Genomic DNA, 19,941 nt, shown 5'->3' on the forward strand with positions numbered 1-19,941 from the left:
TGTTGTCTTCCAGACATCCTGCTCTGTCCCTGCTCAGCAGAGTACCCAAGCCATCTGCATCCTTCTCTACTCACACGGTCGAACACATGTACCTGTCTGAGAGCCTGCATGCACAGGTATTTTATTACATATTTCAGCCTGCTTCTACCTCACGTACTCTCAATCTCCATTTCCACTCCTCCACCTAAAATCCCGTCTCCTGTACGGCACTAGAATGCTTTCGGAGCAGTGAAGTTATTTTGCGGGAAACAGGAGCTCCGCTGCCTTCCATGCTGATGAAAAGGAAACAGGAGAAAAACACGTCGTCTTTCGATGTAACCCCTTAACTCTTTGCCAAAATAGTAATGTTCAGTTTCCCAGCAAGAAGCAACGCATATGCGTCAAAAACACAGTGATGTTCAAAGTGCCACCGTGCTCTCAGAATTTGAAAACACAACATTTAAAGCCATCTCTTTTTTTAACTGAGAGGTTTTAGGATTAGCTTAAAAATTCAGTTTGACTCCAATAAAAAAGTTGCCATTTAAAAGGCACTCTTGCTCAGCATAATCCTAACTCTCAAACTCCTAAAGACTTTTAGATGCCTTACGGGAACTCCTGAGTAAAGGGTACCTTTGGCATACTCATAGAGTAAAAGATAAAATACAGAACGTAACCTAAAAATCACTGATTTATATTGTCATCTAATCCACAGGCACTTTTACGCTGACAGTTTCCACTGGCTTCCGCATAATATAGCTGCAGGTCTGCCTTTGAAAATTTGACCGAAAATTCAGCAGTCTGTTGTTGCCTTATGGTCAAGGGAAAAACAGACCTTGAGGGGCTTGGTGTCTCCGAACTGTTTTCCTTAAAAATAAAACAAACAAATACAGAAAGGAAACACAGGCTTTCACACCCATCACTGAGTGCAATCAGAGTATTTGCTACTGAAAATTCTGAACATAGCGTCTGCACTGATTAACAACTGGTGTAAAAAAAAAAAAAAAAAGCTACACATCAATTTCCTTTTGAAGAAAAAGCACTAAATGCTTCTGAAATAACATAAAAAGGGTATCGTCACATGCACAGAATATGAAGGGAGAGGAGACGTTTGATTTAGTTTTGTTTTAATTATGGAATACCTAGCTTACCTTCCCCTAATCAAAAAACACAACTTACCAATCACACAATTAATCCTCATTTTCAGACACTTATCTTACTACTCAATTTCTGGGAAAACTGCCTCAGATTTGTTTTTTTTTTTCAGAAGATCACAAAAATGAGGCTCCCCCCCACCCTCCCAACTTGTGACACTGGGAGGATAAGCAGCAATCCAACAGCTTTTGAAATGAAATACTGTCAGGAATTCTGTCACTTAAAAATCATTTTCAGGTCAAGGTACAAAATATTCTTTTATCAGCTTTATGTTTAAATTGATCCTTTGCAAGTTGTGAACGTAGACTTTAATCTTTGTGTTCTGTGCAAAAGATGAAACACCGATCTGAGGTGGCTGCCCTGCCTAATCACCCCTCATCCTACAAGCACCTTTACAAACAAAATTTCCCCGTTACCAGGCACCATTTCCCTCCCTTGGGAAAAGTAATCTGAAAGACAATTCTGCATAATACAAATTTATAGAAAGTAGGTGGTCTAAGACAAAAGGTTAAGCTGAAGCACTAGCGTCTGACTTCTGCTAAAAGATATTCATTTAGCTCTTTTCAGATTTCAAACCTTCAGCCTACGTGTAAGTACAGCAGCAGATTCCACTCATACTGAAAAGCTCCCACTGAAGCTAAATCCACTATAGCACATACAGTCTTGGGAGCATTGTTTTCAGTGTCCTTGAATTTAAACTGAAGGACTACTGATTACTTTTGTTGAAGATGTTTGTCTTTATTTGCATAATTAAAGCAATGCACAGCTGTTCAGAATACACACAGGTAGAGCCCATCTGTGCTTCAGAGGCCCATTTTGTCCTGGAGTACTAAACTATACTTTACATCACATCTTCTTTCGGTAGCTGTCCAAACCCATGTTTTCAAAACCACCTTCTATATTCAGCCTTCTGTCACCATCCTATCAAGGTAGCATTCCCTACCCTGCTTTCCCCCTCCCTCAGGTGGATTCGGGGTGAAGTAGAAACGCCCAGAAGAACAGAATTAAAGTAACTCACGTGTGACGATTACTTTCAAGTACGGTGCTTGAGACCTACTGGATTTACAGCTAACCATATCAGTAGCTGACAGAAAGTTAAGTACAGTCTAACGTAACATATCTCAAGTTTTAATCGCTAACAGAGGCTTTTCTACTCTCCCCACTTATTCCCCTTTAGTGCGGCTCCACTGTGAGGAGCAGCATAATAATGGACGGACTGTATCAGTGGATACAGTTCCTTTTTAACGGGACTCTGGGAAAAATACTAGTGAATTATATATTTTAACATCTTTATTATCTGTTTTTGCCTCTAATGCTCTCAACGGCTAGCAGAAAAAAATGCTGCTTGTATTCACAGGAAAACCTACAACTCAACACAGTAAGATTCACATACTGTACAATCCAAAAACACTCGGTGAGCATTACCTTTTGTACTAAAGATAAAATGTCTTCTCCATACAACACCACCCACTGCTTAAAAGGCAAGGTATCGAACATTTTATTAAAAAGGAATTTGAGTGTTTTGTTTGTTTCCCCCCTTAAGTTCATGACTACAACTGAAGGGATTTCCACTGAATTCTAAAAATGCTCATTAACGTAGGACTGTTATTCAGCACTAATTTCTGACAAAGCAAATACAGCATTAGAAGAATTATTGGGCCTAAAAAAATGTAACTTATTGAACCAAGGCCATGAAAACACAAGGAAACTTTATATTATGTTAACAACAACAACAAAAAAGCACAAGTTTGATCACTAACATGCTTTTAAACAGTTAAATAATTAATCATTTTCACCTCTGACATATATTAAGAAAAGTTAGGCTTTCCACAATGAAAAAAGCCTTACCACTAAAATGTAAATTAGCGTTTTCACAGAGATAAATCACACCAGTACGATGAAAATCACTGCATCCAAAACGTTTAACATGACGTTTAAGACACCAGAAACCCCATCTAAGTAAAAATATTGTTGTCCGAGGGTGGGCATAAATCACACAAACCGTAAACTAAGCTATCCACGGGAAGGAAAAGCAGCAGCAGGGCCTGCCTTTGGCTGCTTCGTGCTGGGTCAGGGCAAGCTGTGACAGACGCCACCGCAACAGGGAGATAAAAATTACAGAGCTCAGCTTCAGGTGGCCAGAAGACGGTGCAAGGAGTCAGACCTGATTTAAGTGACAAGCTTGTTGGTTTGCAGTTTGGAAAAGAAAGAGAAACAAGGAAAGAAAGGAAACACGGAAAGAAACAAGGAAAGAAACACGGAAAGAAACAAAATAAATAGGCTCTTTTACTGGTTTGACAAATTTATTTATTGCTTTTGGCAGTTTGTGGCAGTGAAATGCATGCAACTCGTTAAAGGACAAAAGTAAGTGTCTTCTTGTTTTGAGAATGATCAGAAAAGGAGCGATGGAAAGTAAAAGTGAGATTACAATTTTAAGTAATAAAGAACGGGTATTAATAATTTAGGTTTCATCTGATGTTCTGCCAGAGCTAAATGACTTAATACTCTCTGGCTTTCCACTCAATGCTTTTGAGCACAAGGCTTGAAGCTGCGAACATAACAAAGAAGGAAGCAAGCCGAGAGCAGCAAAAATTAATAGTTTAATTAGCCAAGCTGTGAAACAGGGCAAGACACCAGGCTCCCCGCTGGGACTGGGACACCCCTTGCCCGTGCAAGCTCCCTCCCAGGCTCCCAGTTAAGCTACTGGAGAGAGAAGGGAGGACGGCGCCTGGCGCCCCTGCCCCTGCCCCTGCCCCTGCCCCTGCCCCAGCCCCGCAGCCCCCGGCGGGGCGGGAGCGGCCTAAGATGGCGGCCGGGGGGGGAGCGGGGGGGGGGGGGGCAGGAGCCGGGGCTGCCCCGGCGGGAGCCGGCCCCGCGCAGCGCGGAGCGGGGCAGAGCGGAGCGCGAGGCCGCGCCGTGTCACTCACCGGCCACCGTCGCCGCCGCCGCCGCCTTTGTAGCCGGCACCTGGGGCCGCGCCGCTCCCAGCAGCGCCTCGGCGGCCGGCGCTCGCAGGCAGCGGCAGCCGCGGCCCGAGGGAGTCGATGGAGCGCGGAGAGATCGAGGGGAGCCCGCCCCCTTAAAGGGGCTCCATGGCAGAGGCGACAGCAGCGTCGAGACATGAAATCACACTCATAAATAAATGTTAAAACGTCAAATAATAATCAATAAACAGTCATGAAACTGAAAGGCTTCGTGATTTCTCACAGTGCTCATATGCAGGGCAGAAACCCACCGTCAGCACCTGCAACATGGCGGCCTGTGGGCAGTCATGGCGGGCTGTGTGTGGAAGGAGAGGGAGCAGCCCCGTGCCTGTGGGGCAGGCAGCCGGGCCCCTCAGATTGTGGCCAGGAGCCTCGGCTGCGTCCTGCGTTGCAGGGGACAACCATGGTGGTGCCCGCAAAGTGTTGCCACGCCAAGCCCATGGCCATGGTGCAGAGGGCTCAACGTTATTTACGTGCTCCCCTTTGGGAAACCCCTGTTAGGAGTGTGGGATAAAACGCACCTACAGCTGGGACACTGTAGGACTGTCCCCTGCCACCCCTCAGGTGGGCTGGGGCTTCCTCACCCACCAGGCTCACTGTGGGGTGTGGGGCAACAGCAAGGTTTTTCAGGTCATCTGTACAAGAGACCAGATTTTCCTCAGAAGTGGATGGGGAAAACCTGTGAAAGTCCTTTTCTTGGGGAAGTTTCTTTTTCCCCAGCAGCCCGACCCCCCGGGCAGTGGCTTTCCGGCACCGCCGTGGAACTGGACAGAAACAGGACACAGCTGCCGCGGGAGATGGTGTGCGGGCAGGCATTGCAGCCACAGCTCAGTCATGCAAATCAGCCCTGGTTTCCCAACAAAAATGCCAGAACACATCTTACCAAACCATCTGTCTACCTAAGGCACCTCTGAACAGGGGCTCTTCTTCCTTTTGGAAAGGGCCAGGAGATGTCTTTTTTCCCATTCTGCTGGGATTGTTTGGAGTTCGGTTGCGAAAGCCAAGTGCAGATGAAATCTTAATGGAAAGCAGAGGGAAAATAATGAGAGAGAAAACAGAAGGGAGAATCAGTTGCTCAGTTTTGCCAAACCAGACCTAAAGTGGGACATTAGTGGGAAAATAAATTATCTTTCATAAAACCTCAAAGAACTTGAGCACCATAAAAAGCATTATGGCAAAGAAATGTCATTTCCCTCACTGTTTTTCCAGAAGTGAGAGCTGCCCAAGTTATATTAGTAGGCTGTAATATCTCAGTACATGAATAAACAGCTCATTTCTGACTCTTTCCTCTAGCTTCTTTAAATCATCACACGGCATCTGCCTGGGGAACAATGAGAGCCTTTGGTGCCACTCTTTTCTCTAATTACCTCCAAAGTTGTTGCTGGTGACTGAGTGGTTTTCTGTTAATACCTGATGCAGAAAGAGCTTGCTTGTCCATCCTCCATGAAAAGTAAAGTTGGCATCACATTAAAAAAAAAAAAAAAGAGTATAACCCGCTGCCACCCATTTCAAGATGATGTTTTTCCTTCATGACAGCTTGTTTGTATTTTCTCATTAAAAGCCTGTCATCAGATGTGCCAAATAAAACCACTACTTTGAAAGGTTTGGTTGATACTGAAGACCCCACCCAGCACTCCACATACCTGGGTGAAGCCTTGCCAGATGCTCTCTCTGAGCAGGTACCTATGCCTAAAAAGCCCATTAACTTTAAGAGGTGCATAAAGGGAGATGTTTTTCTGGAATATTTTGTAATAAACAACCCTGAATTTAGATTTAGATAAATGACAAACTTCAGAGTTGGGCTGAAGTTTTGTTGTGGAGCTGACTGCATCTTCTCCTCTGCTGTAAATACAAATACTGTAAAAAGGTGAATCAATATCAAGAGAGGGTCTGAACTTCAGAAGAGACAACACCCTAATGTCTGCTAACGTAAGAAAAAGCTGCAAGACCTTTGTGCCTTTGGAAATATCACCTAGACTCCCCATCTAGGGTTTTAAACCATCTGCTCGGCAGTGTTTTTGTGCTGATCTTGGTCCTAGGGAACCTGTCAGAACAGCACAACCAGACTAAACTCTGTGACGGCAGGAGCCTGAGGGATGGTGTATGTGGGTTCATCCACAGGCATCCGTGTACACAAATCCTGCTGTTGCCAAGAGTGGCACCCAGGACCCTTGTGATCTGCAGGAGCCCTGGATAATATTGTCAGTGAAGGGCTTCCTGTGTGCAGCACTTTGTTGAATCTATTGTGGGTGGTTTTCCCAGCTGATGTGCAGTGACCATGTGGTAACCATCACCTACCCCTTCAGTGACTCCAGAACAAAGCTGACAGTGACTGACTACAGATTTGACCCACTGGAGAACAGAAACACTGCCCCACACATCCCTTTAGAACAAAAGGAGGAAAACTAGTGCTGTCATATATATAACCATATATGTAGCTTATAGTATGTATATACCGTAGTATATAGTATATATTTGCTGTCATACATAATGCTGCTAATATAAATATATTACTCCATGGAACTCCAGATGCCATTAAAGAGATTAATCTATGCTGTTAAAACTGAGGAAAGAAATGACAAGTTGTAATATAATGACCTGGTAAATAGTAAGTATTATACCTCATAGAGGTCACACAAGTAATTGCTCATTCATGCCTTTTTCTAATCCATTTATGCAGATTTGACAGTGATCTGTAAACATTACATCTCTCCACAAAGTTGGGTAAACAGATATGAAAGCCAAGAGAGATTATTATGATCATCTTGTCTAACCTGAATATTGAAAGCTGTAGAATTTCCTCCAGCCATTCCCACATCAAGCTCTTTGTGAAGTTGCTTCTTAGAGAGACATTTTCATCTTGTTTTAGGGAGTTGGAGAAATTGTGAATGCATCGCTGCACTTCTGAGGATTTCTCAGCAGTTACCCTAACATGTACCATGCTACCCTACCGTGTGAAAAATAACTAATAGAAATACAAATTTTATTTGAAAAGGTAAATCCATCTAGCTGCAGCATCTGTCCATTGCAAGCCTGCTTCTTGTTAACAGAAGTATCTTCCTTTTGAAGATGTTTATAAAATACAGCTTTACTCCTTCACCTGCTCTAGGATTAAACTTTGATTCTGCACTGTATAATTGCCTTTCCAGGATTGTTCTCCTTTCTGAATCCTTTCAAGCTTACAGCTATCGCCCTTCTTTTTTGACACATGGACATCAAAATTAGGCCTCTCCCTATTTCTGTTTGAGCTTGTGAGGTGAATATTATAAACAGGGAAATCTAAGGAAGAAAAAAAAGCTAAGAAGCACACGGCTGAAAATCACTTTAAGAATCACCTTTCTGCTCCCTTTCCGTGCCCCAACACAGGATCAGCTATTCCTTTGCTATAACATAACCACTTTTTCAATCTTGTTCTTAAAGACTTCCCAGCATGATGCTTTTACCATCTCCTCAGGCAATATTTCCCAGTGTTTTAATACCCTTATCATTAAAGGTGATTTTCTTAATGTGTACTCTAAGTATTCCCTGCTGAAATTTCAGTCTGTTTGTGAAAGATCTGTCCTTACTGGGGCCAGAGAAATGATTGTTTGCTCCCTCCCTTTAACAGCCTTTTGCAAATTTTAAGGCTCTGTCTCCATTATGTTCTTTTATTCATTAAACAAAACAGCCCCATTAGCAGCCTGATGTTCTGCCCTTTCAGGACTGGTCATCAAGCCTGATCTCTGCTCTACATTTCTCCAGTCACTTAAAGTCATTCTGGAAGAACAATGCCCCAAATCTGGCTTGTTCCAGGTGAAAAACATTTTAAAAAGGATAAACTCCAATTGCAGTCACACTATGGCTTAGCAGAACAAGATGATTGCTTTGCCTGTTTTGCGCACTATCTTCCCGTTCCTACACCCTCATATGGCAATTTGCCTTTTTACAACAGCGTAACAATGTTGACTCGTGTTTAGCCTGTGATTCACTCTACATTTTTCCTGTGCAACTGTAATCCTGTTTACTTTTCCCCTTCCTGTATCCGGGGAACTGATGATTCCATGTCTAATACACTTGCACCTATTGAATACTCTCTTTGTAAAATTTCTTTAAAAAATTCTCCGTTTTGTCAAAACCACTCTGAATTCTAATTCTGTTCTCTAACATATTTCTAGCTGCTCCCTTCTTCCTGTTCTCCCCAAATATAGCAAGCTTAGTCTATATTCCATTCTTCAGATAGTGAACAAACAGTGATAATTAATATCAGATTCAGGACAGACCCTTGAGGAACCTCTTCCAATCCATCCTTCCATTTTGATATGAGGCCATTTTGCTAACGCTTCCCCAGCCATTCCTCTAACCTCATGGGATTTTCAATGTGGACCATATTGTCTTTGCTTATTCTTGAGGAATGTTGCCAATTTTTTTTTTCTAAAATGAAGATATGTGAAGTTTCACTGCTTCTTTCCTTTGTATAACACCTATTACCTTACTGTAAAACAAAATCAGGTTGGTTTAAAAGGATTTGTTCTTGAAAAATCCATGTTAGTTTTTAGTCATATTATTTCCTTCTAATGCTTACAGGTGGTTAGTTTGATCATTTCCACAAACCAAAGCTACCTGACCCATAAATTCACCAACTCCTTTTTTTTTTTTCTATGTTTAATTAACTTTAAGCCTGATTGAAATCTAGAGGGCTACTTTCATGTGAGAGGTGCCTTCTGAGGCAGAGATCAGAGATCTGAACCAGGAGCAAACCCAACCTTTCCCTGTCTGCTCTAACAAATCTAACATTTTTTTTTTTTTTTTTTTTCATTTTGATAAGTAGGTACAGAAAGAAGTTCTTTGACCTTTGCAGCCTTTTGACCATTATCTAGGAGTTTCAGCCAGAAACCCTCATTATGATATATTCATCGTTGCTGAAAGGCAAGAGAGAAAGAAACAACGGACTGATCAGTGTTTGCCCCCAGATGATTTCTGGTATGCTTCAAGAGAAACAACATACAAATTAATGCACACAATATTTTGAGTTTCCTTCCAGAACACGTACAGTCAGTTTTTCCACATCAAACAAAAAATACAGTCTTTTGCACTTTCAACGATTTCCAACAGTACACAAAATTCTGTCACTGGTTTACTTTCTTGGCTAACACCACCCTAATTCTTCCCTTTCAAGGCTTATCCAAGGAATCTGTGCACTACTGACCCAGAGGCATTGTTTCTCTAAACAGCACCAACGAAACAAATTATTACTCTACTTTGTGCAGCTAAAAATACTGAATGCTGTATACTACAGCTCTGTCAAGGGTGTCACAACTAAGTTGCATCAGTTTGAATCTTTCTTGGGACCAACCTTTATCTTCTGTGTGTATTTTTAAATGACAGATACAAAAAAAAAAAAAAAAGCTGAAACCTAAAGCAACATAAAATTAAGCCACATTTTTTATTTTTTATTTTTTAATTTTTTTTAGCTTTGATAAAAAGATAATTCAAAGACCATTTTGCATTTTCTTTCCCTGGAAGTCCAGGAGAAATTCCAAAATTCCATCCTGCTTTTCCACAAGAGCAAACTGTGGTGCAACTGCTGTCACTTCCTGGCTTTTGGGAACAAGCAGGGAAAAGCCATTCATCAGATATTTCTCTCTGACTTCCGAGATCATGTCGAGTGAGGGCAGAGATCAGCTCTCACGTCATGCTGCCCACCCACCCCAGCTCTCCTCCAGGGGTGGCAAGCATCCCTCTGCTTTGGTAGCAGTCAGAACCTCCTGGTGTGCCCTAGCGAAAGCCAGATAGCATAGTAAAGACCTCTTATTTGATAACCAAGCTTATTTTGATGAAATACAGTGGGAAACACATGCTTCCCATACTTGCCCCGTTCCAAGGCTCTGGTGGCACATGTCTGTGGAGAGAGGATGTGACAAGCAGCCTGAGGTCAGCTAGGGTTTTGCTACTGCCGTTGTTTGCTCGCCATTGTGCCTATCATTTTGTAATTTCATGGGCATGTGCAATGTCTTGCAGGCACATGGACATATTTTGTGAGCACTTTGGGGCCAGATCCATTTTGTTCCGTATGTAGTACAATGGGGACTGTTATTTGACAACCGATACATAATAGTAAATAAACAAAGGCTGATTACACAATAGATGTATCTCATACACTCTTGCAAAAACACATTTATTTTTAAAGGAAATGATATGGTTGCCCCTTTTTTTTTTTTTTTTTTTTGGTATGCATTTAATGACGTAAATAAGCATTCCATCTATTTCTAAAACCCTTCTTGGCTGTATCTTTTTCCTGCCTAAGTTTCCTTCTCTCTTCTGTCTTATTCCTCCATGTCATTATCTTCTTCCTGACCTGTCATGGTGCTATGGTGAAAAAGAGAGGGAAAATGAAAAAAAAAAAAAAATAAGGCTGGGCAAAAGGGAACAAGAATGACAAAGTGGTTAGCTACAGTATGCTATCTGGGCCAAGGAGAATTGTTCTTCCAAAAATTAACTTTTGATAATTATGTTCAGATTAATATCACAACTGTATGCCATTAACAGGAGGTTGCATTTTACATCAATTAGGTATAATTATGGAATTTCTTTTAGAGATAAAAGGTTGTTTTAACATATCAGACAAGCAATTAGTATTAAAATGTAGATTTTGATCCATGCCATAAATGCACAAAGGTACCAGATCAGACAGCTTGATCTGAAACCCAGATACCTGACAATATTTGACTTTAATGAACTACAGTTCTAGTCTTCGGCATTTCTTATTGTCACTTATTTTTAGACACGGAAGACTATCAGGAGAAGTGCATTTACATGAGAGCGGTGTTTGGCCTGGACTTCAGGTCTACAGCAATTTCCACAGAAATTTTTGAAAAGAACACTGGTTAGCATTTAAAAACACAGGGCCCTAAATTTAGACTGTTAAATCTGTATTTAGCCCTGCAATGTGCTGAGCACTCTGGCTGCGATCCAAGAAAGCACTTACGCATTCCCATTAACTTTAAAACACGTTCAGGTCTATTATTCACTTTACCAAAAGAACTAAACTCAAATACTTAAACTAAGCATGCACTTCAGTGAGCGGTTGGACTGAGCCTTATTTAACCCCCATTTTGCCCACTGTTAAGACCCTGACTCACGTTATTTGCACGACTTTCCCTGCTGTAGCAGCAGGACTCGTCGTAGCAATGAAGCTCCTTGAGCATCTCACAGATTTCAAGGCTGTTTTTCCAAAAGGGCCAGGTGCCTATCACACTTTCAGAACTTACCACGAAACACACATTTCAAAACATACATTTTGGCCAATATCTGAATACAATTATAAAAAATATTCTGTCCTGTTCCTGCTGGATATTATATTGTGTTTTGCACATCCAAATCTAACTTTTGTGCACTATTCACACGCTTCTAATGGCCTGATAAAGTCCCACTGCAGTGGTTAAGAGCCAGTTTTCAGTATCTGTGAGGGATGGGACAATAAGCAGGATACTATAGCAAGGAACATTCAGGTCAGACCTTAGGAAGAACTGCAACACTAGAAACAATGAAATACTGGGACAGGTTATTTGGGAAATGGAATGAACCTCCTTTACTGGAAGCCTTGAAGAAGCCATTAAATAAGTGCCTACCAGAAATTATGCTATTTGTGGTGCTACAGTCAGTCCTTCTTTACACAGGCTGGATGCACTTAGGCAAGTTCAAAAGGTGCCTTACAGCCTCTGTGAGAACATTAATTGTAGCAGTACTTTTATCAAGATACACCGAGTCCATCTCGCTATTTACTGCCTAGCCTTTCACATTGGTCTCTTTGCATTTGCCCCCATAGGAACCATATCATAATTCAGTTATCAGCAAACAGCAATATTAGACAAATTTAAAAGAAAGAAGGGTGGCTTTTCTTTTTTTTTTTTTAAGCAGTTTCTAGCAACAGAAGGAAAAAAAAAAAAAGACTGTATGTGAAAACTGGCTAGAAACATTTCCATTAGAGTAATTTCCAAAAGTTATCAGATGTAGTTAAAGACAACATCCGTCACAATCTACCAAAAATTCTGATATTTTCTGAAAAGGGGTATTTGCAGGAAAAATATGAAAACAGTGCTCATTTGTGAATGTGATAGCCAGCAGCTAGTTACTGTTCAGGATTGTATCTTACAGCTAAAATGCCTGCTCTCTCCTCCAGTGCATAACCACTAAGCCCCAACAACCCTGGTGTTGCCTTCACCAACAGTAAAGGAACAAGCAGAAGATCTTCTAAAGCATGTGATGCTCTGGAGATTATGCAACATAATTTTTCTCTGTGGGCAGCAGACCAAGTTTTAAAAGTGCCCATTGTGCCTGCTATACATTCCCTGCCTTCCTGTGAAGTGCCTCCGTTGTGCCAACACCAAAGTGATGGGGTGGCTGTATCCTTGATGAGGCACAGAAACACTCAGTGAGGAGAGATGGGGCTGGGGGAGCACCCATCTTCCATTTAAACCCGATTTTTGATTACTGCTCACACCTGCAAGGCAAAATTAACCAGCTGTAAATATAAAGTTTCATTTAATCCTTTTTTGTAACATCCAGCTGAAACAGAAGTCACCATGAATTGTGACAGGGCACACACAAAATACACTCAGATAGGTTGCTCCTCTACCACTAGTTTGGAGGCATTTTTTAAACTACCAAAATCAACCTTTTTTTCCCTGGGAAATGGACAGGGAGGAAGTTTGGAAATAGCACTGGAACCGGCTGGAGAGGTCCACTCCAGGTCAGAACTTCCCCAGCGTGGATATCTAGAATTTCTAAAGAATGCAGTGGAAACGGAGGAATAATAGGGATGACTTTTTGGTTTCAGACTTTCTCTATTTAAAAACAACAACAACACCCTGCTTATTTTGGTGTTTTACTCGTTTACAAGTAAACGTTTGGTGCTTGACTAAAAAATCTCCAAATTTCAGTTGTAGATGAAACCACAAAGTGGCATCCTGATTATGCAGAAATAGGAACAGACATTTCCTTTAAAAAATATATATATATATTTTCCTTTTGGACACTAGTTTTGTCTCCATTCTGTAATGTCTACAAATTCAAATAGTTTGGTAACCTTGAAGGCATGTGCCTGTAGGTAAGAACTGCGTCCATCTTCAGTTCATTCTTCCTCTGAATAATTTCTAAGATACAAATCAGCATCCTAATGGCAAATTTCTCATTATAGATTTCTTTATCTAAGGTATCAAAGCATGATTCCCCAAAATTTCAATAGTTGCAGTTAGTGTACTGAGGAGAAGAGCAATACAAAACAAAAAACAAGCAGGATACTATTTGTTAACGTTGACCTTCTTGCACTAACCTTAATTTCTTGAACAAAAAAAATGTAACGAAGCAAAATAATTAAGCAACAAGAGAAGAACGATGGAGGGCCGCAATTCTGGGGAGGGGCTGGGGAAAACATTTGAAGAATCTTAAAATCTAAGGCAGGCACACATAGGCAAGCACGTGCACCTAGGAGCACAAAGGTAGGGATGACGCAGTGACCCTGGCTGCTGTGGGATCACATTCCTGCAGCGGTGCAGGGAGGCACAGCATAGCGCCAGGGCCGAGCCTACATGCTGGCGGAGCTGGAATTTGCCTGGAGAGGGCAGGGGGGGCTTCTTCTCTCCTCCCTCCACACGCATTGTGTAGCGATTGAACTCTGCCAGACTTGCAAAGAATACACGCTCTATTATCTTTTCATTTCCATGGCATCTGTGCGTTTAAACTTTCATGCCTCATTCTGCCTGCGTGTGATCGTCTTGTACATGTATTTAAGTTGCTGCTCTTGCCTCTGATCTTGAGGGACAAAAGCGACACCGAATTCTTTTTCCATTATATATTTTTACAAAAGAACTACTGTAAAAATTAATCAAAGGTATGCTGGTTTTTATCGTTATTTTTTTAATTTCGGGGGGTACTTCTCTTCATATTGCAGCGGTTTTGAAATTGAAACGTTGCACTGCTGAGAAAGTGCCATGAAAATATAACCCACTACATTCCATGAAAATAAATAAGCAAGGCCACCCAAATTTTCAATTAGTGCTAGTGCAGTGTGCAGGAAATGGCTCGGGAACTGTCAAAGGCAGCCTTAGGCTGGGTCGTGGATACGGAACAGTGACAGGAAGGTTTGAGGCAGGAATACAGGCTCAGTGTGAAGATGGCTCCTCTCCAAGGAAAACGGCATGCTAATAGGTTAATACTGATTTCCTGAAACATACAGCCTGGGTATTACACAGTGGAATTTACATTCTGACAAAGGCAATTGCGGAGCCTCGAGACTTGGCTTTTTTGGTGATGAAATAACACTAGAAAGTTCAAGCTGCATTATATATTTTATGTTTTAAGCTTATTAAACATTCAAAGTACAAACTGTGCACATATTTTTAAGCCACCTGAAATAGCAACAGCCTCACAAGTTTGGGAAGCTGGTATGAGAATCGTTACATTTCAACAAGTGATGCCACCAAGAGATACTGACCAGGGTGGAGTTAGGCCACTTTCAGAGCTGATCTGCCCTGAATCCAGAAATATTGCCCAATCAAACAGACCTGCACGGAATTGGGGAATGAGACACTTTTTTTTTTTTTTTTTAAACACAACCTTCACAGCCAAAGAGGTATTTTGAATAAAACCCATGACTGAGTCAGACAAAGGTTGGGCAAAGGACTTTGGAAACTGAAAAGCTAAAAGCATGAAACTGGACAATGCATCCCTTTCTGCAAGTCAGAGGAAGGGTTCCTGTTGACAAAAGAAGGAGCTGCACCAGACCTTAATCCTGAAAGCAAGTGCCCAAAACATGAAGAACAAAATGAAAAAGGGAAGAAACTGACTGGGAGAGAAAGCCCCATCTAGATAAAACATCCAGCCAACCTTTCTCTGTCAGCTGCTGCCTTTTTCCCTCTACCCAAGTGGTTGAGTGCTGGCCAGCTGTGGGTGGCACTACAGTGTCACAGGAGGCCCTCATCACTGGGAATTCTGCCCAGGTAGAGCCTGGAAAAGCTGAGCCACACAAAAAGCCCCTCATTATCTGCATTATGAGGCAGAAGCAATCTCATAGCGGTCCCAGCCTCTCCCATAGGAAAACTTCTGTGGGACTGAATGCACAGAAAACGAGCTGGGACCCAAAACATGCCTGCTGATAAGGATGCACTTTTCAACTCTTCTAGGGGATGCTATTTTAAATAAGGTTTGTAAAAATTTCAATCAGCGCAGAATACTTGAAGTTCCAAGTACCTTACAAGTACCTACCCTGGAACCTCTCTAGCTTAAAGTCAAGAGTTGTGCTGCTTGCCTGTGAAAGAGCAATTAACATAGCAAGGAAGGAAGTGGGGAGAACTTGGGGGGCGAGGGGGAGGAGGGTTAATTTGTTTTCACACATCGTGGTACATTTTTTTGGTCATACGTGATAATTATTTAATCAAATGGAATTTGCCTGGTGGTATTTCACATGACACCACTGCCAATCACTCCAAAGCAAACAAACCCTTCAGATGGTAAAGGGAGAGATTCCTCATCTGTCTTCTGGCAAACTGCTTGCTGTGAACTCTGAATGGCACATCTAATATTGCTGGAGTGATTCATGGGCAGCTACATGGAATAGGCTTCAATTCAGGGAAGCATTTGCCTGTTTAGAGAACTCTGAACAGCTTTTACAGAACTTGTCAGGCTCAGTCATTGTCCTGAATCAAGATGCTCTGCTGAACTGAGGCCACAGCTTTTATGAAAAGGTACTGCTTCCCTATAGGAATAGAAAGCCTCATTTCCTTTCCACGTGAACACTTGATCCATGATAAATGTTTATGAAGTTCCCCTTCACCAAGTTTCTTAACTGCTGAAGAATAAATATTTGAAGAATCACAAATACTATAATCAAAACCACGTAAGATGCTACAAGAGTGTTCCCTATTGTACGAAAAAACAAAGGAGCTGAAGCTTGCAGAAAACTTCATTTTCCCGGTTTGAAAGCTGATCTACTGTAGGATACAGTATGTATTATCTTTGTGCAATATTTTTAAAACAATGCCTTAAATGCCATTGGCTTAATTCTTACCATATTACTATAACAAAACTATGGAAGCCCTGCAGAAGACCAATGAAGAAGAGGGTTGGGAATCCCACCTGCAGGGTACTGAGTGCTTTAAGCTTCTATTCAGTGGAGTCTTGGGGATTAGACCCGTGTTTAAGGTTAAGGACATACCCAAGTGCCTTGATGGATGGCAGCCAGAATGTTCAGCACCTTCCAGGACTGAGCCCTTTGCTGGCGTTTGGGATAGAGACTGTCATTATTGAACAAATTCCTTAGCTGGAGTAAAAGTTATGGTTAAAACAAAAAGGCACATTTCCCAATTGAAGTCTGTAACACTTGCATACTTACCCCAGGAAGCACTGGGTCACTTGATGGAAACTACTCACAGATTTTAGAAATGTAACTACACACATAGAGTTGAACAAGACTTTTAGTTTAGTTATTAAGGTTAAAATCCTTGTTCCATGGAACAAAATGGGAGTACCACCATTTTTGTCAAGGGGCTTAGATTTTGCTCATCTTTTATTGTGTGACATAGCCTGATGTGGAGCCTCCTCCTGCCTCCGAATTTGACTGTAATATTAAATTAAATGGCAATTTCCTATGGCTAGTGGCCAAATTATCCAATAATGTCTTTTTAATACAAACAAAATTTAAAAAATGTAGAAGTAATGTCACTTTAATGCAAGTGATGTTTCCTGAATTATAATCAAATGGGACACAAGGATAAAATTAGACATAAAATTACAGTGATTCAAGGCTGTTCGGAACACAAACCTACACCTCTGCACAGGTAGAATTATTTCTCAAGTCTTAGTCTCCTCCCCTTCTTTCCCTCCCTACAATTTTTGCATATATCGAATACAATGGAAACAGCTTTTCTGTCTTGGAAGGTAATAAGGTCTATAAGGATGTTTAACCACGGTAACTCTGGACTTCTGCAAATAAAGGATAGTTCCCTGTTTTCCTCTCCAGGTTGGCATGCAACCAGTCTGGAAAAAAAGCCCTAGGGTTTCATCATAGTGAAGGGTGAGGGTGCTGTCCCTCTGGGCTGTACAGAGACATTTCTGGGCTCTCATCACCACCAGGCTGCCCATGCACTCCAGCAGTGGCAGATATGCAACAAGCATCTGAGCGAGCATCACGGCTGTGGTGTTTGGGCTTCGGCCCCATGCGCATGCCAGAATTGCAATTGCAGCCAGCATCAGACCGCCCACAGGCCAGCACTGACTTCTGCAGAAGCAGAACATGATTAGAGCAATTTTCACCTTGCATGTTCTGTATGTTTGTAATTAGCGGTGAATTAATGCAGAACATTCCTATGGGAGTTCTCCTTTCACCAGCAACAGGCATGCCCACGTATTTAAGCCAAGGGAGAAAGAGAAATGTATTGAAAAACGTTCTCCTTTTTGTGTCCCTGTCAGCCTCCAGGTATAAATAATATTTATAAGTGAAATCTTAATCTCCATTTACGTTATCATTAATTTGCACAGCAACTGCCAAGAAAAAAAAAAGTGGTGATATCTTTTTCTAAGGAAATAGCCACAGAGTCCATTCAAATCTGGCACAGTATTACAAGGAAGTGAAGAACTAATACACACATTTTGCTGGTGAAACTGTTAATGAAACAATCTCAGCAGAATTACCTTCCTCATTGCTGTGTGATAGATCAGTATGCATTTCTCCTCTCTCAAGATATAGCAATAAAATGTCACGATAAAAGCAGGTGACAGCCGGAGTAGGAATCAGGTGTGCAACCTTCTGTAAACATTTAACAGCTTCTTATGCACAACACTACTGCTTTTTTGAGTTATGTTATATAAATGTCTGTGCACGCTGACAAGCTTTTCCTCTACTGATTTTCTGGTTTTCAAACACCACCAGAGGGAGCCCGCAACCTCTCATAAGTACATGGATGGTGGGGTTGACATTGAAAAAAATGAAATAAGAATTAAGCTGCCTTTACGTTTCAAAGAAATATATGAATACCTGATTCAATGAGATCTACATAAATACAAAGTTCTGGACAGTGACATGTGATGTACATAAACCAGCTAAAATAATGGAGAGAGAAGGGATACCACATTCAGTGCTTTGTTGCTGTTTTCGTGTAATGGGCACTACTTTTAAAAATTCTATCCATGCTGAGTTTGCGTTAAGAAATAATATTCGAGCAAACTGAGGAAAACAAAGCTGTGTGCAATTACTTAGGGTATTTTATATTCCACAAGTAGAACTATTGTGGAAGACCCTTTTAAATTTTGGTCATTAATACAATTCACGAGAGTTCTAGTATGCTGGAAGATACATTTTGGAGATGTGGATGAAATATTGTAAGCAGCCAAATACCATTTGTTATTTAGTAACATACTTTTAAATGCCACTGTTGCCTCTGTGTAACACAATCACCTGCACGAAAACATAACTTCTGTTATTTACAGCATGGCATCAGGGGCTGCTTCATACAGCCACCAGGGTCTACTCCCTTGTAAATGCTGATGCTGGACAATGTTAATCACTGAAAAAAGGCTATTTGGATGGAAGCATGAGGAGCACAATGCCATGAAGAACTGAGGTCTACAAGTGTCTACACCTTACATATTAGTGATCGTAGTGGCTGTCATGAAGACGACCTTCCAAATCTGGGCTGATTTACTGTATGACTTGCTACCAATTTGGCCATCAGTTGGTCACTGGTGTAATTAAATTTTACCTTGACTAGAATACAAAGAAAGTATTTAACTGTGCAGATGGTCCAAATAGACTTAGCAGACTGAATGATTAGGCACTTTTACCAGAAAAGGCTAAAAATATCAAGTATAAATCATGATCCCTTACCATGAGTTACCGGTTGTAAAGATTCTTCCAGAAGTTCAACAGGGCTCTGACCAAAACAAAAGTAGACACTAGGAAATGCTCAAGAAGTTTGGCGTAATGATACAGCGGATAATATATGTAATTTGTTTGCACTTGCCTAGGTCGATATCTTCAGGAACCAAGTCTTGGTTTTATAGGAGAAAACAAAAAGCTTAAAGTACACAAAAGCCTAAGATGAAGATGGTCAAAAGGTAATGTATGATAGCAGGACCTGATGCATAAAACCACTGTTTCTTTAATCAGCCAAATAAAATTAATTGAGATTAGATAAGCTCCAAGTTGCTGTAGCCAAGAACTGAATTTTAGCTCTTGCTAACTGTTGGGGAAGGCTCTTTAACACATGGCTCTTTTTCTGGGCGCAGAAGAAAAAACACATTGCATACATCCTTCCCTTGATGAATAGTCACAGGCTTTAATTACAAGATTTTTCAAATCAAGCTTCAACTTATAACTGGCTAAGGCTCTCTGTAAGAAAACGTGTGTCTTTGTGATGCTTTGGTTCTGGTGGTCACACAAACTGATTACCTACGGCTTTTGCAGATTGTAAAGCATTATTTTCAGCTTTTGCACTGAGCTCTTGCCATTTGTTTTAATTCCACTCCTGTGACCTCAGCGATGGTGGAAATCATTCTTTCCCAGTTCTGGCTCTGTAGTTCTCTGGGGAAGAAGATGCTTTAAACAATGCCTGAAATGCTGAACTAATATGCAATTCTCTTTATACACACATTACAAGTAGACTAGTCTATGCCACAGAGCACAAGCCAGGAAAACAGATTGGTAGTAGTTGTGCAGCACACATCTCAATGACAGTGGGGACTGAGTCCTGTAACACTGTGAGTCCTGATCTCAGCACAAAAGGGTCTAATTCAACATTCAGAAAAAGCACTTTCATCTGATCTACCTTACTTGGCCCATAGGACAACTCATGAA

At 41.3% G+C, this 19,941-nt stretch overlaps 1 protein-coding gene across 3 annotated transcripts in view; it reads right to left on the bottom strand.

The window, feature by feature from the left end:
- Positions 1 to 19,941, bottom strand: part of EXOC2 (exocyst complex component 2) — a 154,088-nt gene that overhangs the window by 126,362 nt on the left and 7,785 nt on the right. The window contains exon 1 of one of the 3 annotated variants that reach the window (XM_027451693.3): positions 4,059 to 4,216. The exons of 1 other annotated variant lie outside the window; for it this stretch is intronic. The gene's annotated coding sequence lies outside the window, so the exon portion shown is untranslated. Of the gene's footprint in view, positions 1 to 2,979; positions 3,282 to 4,058; positions 4,217 to 19,941 lie in introns of those variants that run through there. One more of the 3 variants, XM_005022854.6, reaches the window with a different exon arrangement.

The sequence above is a fragment of the Anas platyrhynchos genome, chromosome 2 (assembly GCF_047663525.1).
Source record: "Anas platyrhynchos isolate ZD024472 breed Pekin duck chromosome 2, IASCAAS_PekinDuck_T2T, whole genome shotgun sequence".
Classification (NCBI taxonomy): domain Eukaryota; kingdom Metazoa; phylum Chordata; class Aves; order Anseriformes; family Anatidae; genus Anas; species Anas platyrhynchos.